At 31.9% G+C, this 3,946-nt stretch overlaps 1 pseudogene; it reads left to right on the forward strand.

Annotated features, from left to right (window-relative positions):
- Nucleotides 1-892: 892 nt before the first annotated feature.
- Nucleotides 893-1,920, forward strand: LOC120153576 (annotated as a pseudogene).
- Nucleotides 1,921-3,946: the final 2,026 nt, after the last annotated feature.

Consider the following 3,946-nt stretch of genomic DNA (forward strand, 5'->3'; position numbering starts at 1 on the left):
TTGGCTTAATTGCTACGGATTTAATTTTACAAAATAAATATATAAAAATAAAAAAATGCAATCCATAATGCGTTTATTGATCTCAAAATTTAATCTAATTACATCTTAGAAAACCTAATTGATTCATATAATTATTTTATTTTTCTCAATTTATATTTACATCCTAACAAGTTGGGAGCTATCTCGTCCCATTTTGTCTTCCTCAAGTGATTATTCTGCTTAAGAATGATCGAGGAAGAATCATAGTTACACATACATCCAACAACACTATTTACAATCAATGACGTCATTTCTATCGAAAACTCATCACTCTCAAAAACTAAAAATGACACGAAATTTATTAATCTAATCATTTAATAATTATCTCATGAGTAACTCTTATTCAAATTAAATTATTATAGTTTTAGTCGACTTAATTATAACTACTCATTATTGATAAATAAAGTTTAACTTAAATATTACCACCTTTATGTGGCTCCTTAATTTAATATATATATTGCTGAACAATTTTTTGCTAATTAACGGCTAATAAAGAAAAACAAAATAGATACTGCAGATTGGGTACCATTTAAAAGTTAATTCTTTTTTTTTATTTTACACCATATATTTTATTTTTTTATTTATTTGAAGACATTCCGATGTTTATATCTCTCCGGTTATGGAAAAAGATCCGATTTATTAGATTTCATTGATTTTAAACACAACCGAACCGATACTGCTCCATAATATCTCATTGTTCAGTCAGTCACTCTTTTAAATAAAGCTTAATTTAAACCAAGAAATCCACCACGAAAAGAAATCAACAGTATTCTCTTTGACAGCTCCCTCTTCATTCGGGTTAGTTTAATCTTGTTCACCCTTCTCAGATTTATTGTATTAGAGAAAAATAAATATGGGGGTAACACGTACCGACGTACGTATACCTTTATATTGTTTGAGATGCAAACATATTTAAATGGACTCATCTTCTTGGCATATTCTCCATGGAAGTTGATGCCATAATTTTCAGAAAATTGTTGTTTCTAGCCAACAAGTTAAACCATTTCACCTTTTTATGGAAAAAAGTTGGTCGCCATTATTGTTCTTTTGGTTTTCGAATAGTACTATACATATATGTATATATATATATATATATATATATATATATTATTCTTTGATTTATTGAACATGGTCAAAGTTTGATCTCAACCAGGTCATTCCCGGTCTAATCAAGTTCACTAATTATTCACTAATTGTTTGACCCAATAATTACATCTTTTGTCTTTATTTTCTTCATGAAAAAGGTCTGTGGGTCTCTTTGCCTCGTAACCAAAACAAAACATGTTTCTTTTCGAGTTTCATAGTCCTACGAATTAGATTTTAAATGAAATTCAGTGGAAAATTTTGTTGGTTCAGTTTTCTATAGGAAAAAAACTCAAAGTTCCTGCAGGGAGAGCATAGATGGCGGCGCACAGCGGCAGACATGGTGGGAATGTGGGAGAAAATCAAACAAGATGACCGCACTCGTAGTGGACGATAACATGGTCAACCGAACGATTCACCACCGGCTTTTGGACAACCTCGGCTTCGAGAATGTAGCCGTTGGCAACGGGAAAGAACCGTTGATATCCACTGTTCTGGAAAGACGTTCGACCTCATCTTAATGGACATGGATATGCCTATCATGAATGGCATTGAGGTACGATATAACTATTTCTTCACATTTATGTATGTTTTAAATGTTGGTGTTGATTTTGATTCGAAATGTGACAGGCAACGAGGAAGCTTCGTGAAATGGGGATTGGGAGCATGATCGCCGGCGTGTCGACGCGATCAGTGGAAGAAGAAATACGAGAATTCATTGAGGCTGGTCTAGATGATTACCAGGGGAAGCCATTGACAATGTCTAAGCTTATTTCTATTATCCATAAGATCAATTGATATTAGAATGACCAAAGGAATAACTCCCATAGCTTTTAGTTTTTTGTGTGATCAAAGGAAGCTAACCCTACCTTTCTTTCTTTTCTTCCTCTACTACAGTTGTTTCTATTGTAACCAAGTCTTAGGTAAAGGTAAATATATACTTATAGGCTTTTGTGTTGAATCATCTCTTAAAGCACATTCTTTTTTACTATTAAACTATTAGAATTTACCGGAAAACTCCATGAGTAAACATCCGATGGAAAAGATGAAGACAAATGCATATAAATAGGTGAGAGGATGGGCACTCCCCACTCGCGTGATGTTTCGTTTCATGTCGTTTATTATAGAAATGAAAAGTGTATGTTACCCTTGACTGAAATTTAGTGGAAAGATTCAACCTTATAAAGAATCTTCTATTTACCTTAATAATTCCTTGTAGGAGAGAAGGAATTTTTCAAAACGTTGCTTTGTTTTGATGTTGAAAAGAGAGGAGTTGGTTTGATCTTACGTTTTGTTAAGAAGTAGATGCATGCATTCATATATTTAAAAAGATTATAGCTAAAGGAGTAGTAATGTGTTCGATATTATTATTTCTAAAGGAGTTTTGTCATTTGGAGTAGTGTCTTAAATCCCGAGATATACATGTAAGAGTCATGTAGGTAATTAGATTCGAACTCATGACATTTAACATAAAGGAAATTAATTAGTTTCAGTGATATATATCTATTCGTGGAATATTTTTATACATAAAGTTACGAGTTTAACCTTTTTATTATTTTCTGCCATTAATTATATTATAATATATATATATATAATTTAAGTATAATGTCAAAAATGTTATTAATATTTAATTAAATAGTTATTTTGATTTTATTATTTTTATGACTATTTTAGCATCCAATATTTTATTTTATAATAAAAGGCCTTAACGCTAGATCAACTAATAACTTTGACCTTTTTTTTTTAGCATTTTGACCTTTAACGTTTTATTCTAAGGAAAAAATTAATATTTTAGAGCGTTACCGTTTGTTGGCTTTCATATATTTTTATCTTGAAATAAAACGTTAAGAGTAAAAATACTCTAAAAAGGAATAATAACAAAAATAACCGTTTAATCAAATATTAAAAAATATAGCATTATACTTATAATACCTACTAGTTAGGGCGCCCCACCTTCCCTTCTACGTGCCTAAGTTCAATCTCCCTTGACCTTAATCGTCTTCAAATTATTTTCTCCAAATCAAATGGTTATATGTGTAATCATATGATTAAATAAAAGCCAACGAGTGTTGGCACAAGTGGTTGGGATTCAAAAATTTTGCCTGAAGTCGGTAGTGTTCATGTCTGAAACATGGTGTTCTTTTTTTACTCTATTTGTCCAACAAAATCATAATTTTCTTTCGAGATCAGCTTAACTACTTGTTTTCTCTTGATTCATATGACACGATAAAACATCAACCGCCAATTGATCTCACTTGCTCTTACTCAATTTATTTGGGATATAATTTTGATTAATTTGCTTTGTTTCACAGATTTGGAATTATACTACTGGAGCCATATTGGTTGGTTTTAATGATCAAATGAAGATAATTAAACCCAAAATGGTAAATGATGGATTTGGCTTTAATAATAAAAAAAAAAGAAAAAAAATTGATTAGCTTTCTCTTCCTTGTTCCATAAATTGGTGGGCGGTGGCGGCGATGTGGTTGCTAGGGCCACCGGAGGATAAAAGGAGCTCTGCCCTGAATTGTCATCCAGCCCTCAATCACCTATTTTCGTGATTCCATTTAAATTGTCTAATTACTTTTCTAAAAAAATTATACTTAACATTACATTTAAATATTAACACCAAAAAATTCCCCGCACAACTATCAAACAAAACCGAACCCAACTAGTAACCACAACTCACCACTAGCAAGCCATCATAGACTCGCTAATACCCCATTGAACAAACCAACAAGTACCTTACCTCACTATTACCCTCCCCTAACATTTCTCGTTTCCCGAACAAATGCATATGGAGGCACCACCATCAACAAACATG

Source organism: Hibiscus syriacus, unplaced genomic scaffold, assembly GCF_006381635.1.
Source record: "Hibiscus syriacus cultivar Baekdansim isolate YM2019G1 unplaced genomic scaffold, ASM638163v2 tig00111101_pilon, whole genome shotgun sequence".
NCBI lineage: Eukaryota > Viridiplantae > Streptophyta > Magnoliopsida > Malvales > Malvaceae > Hibiscus > Hibiscus syriacus.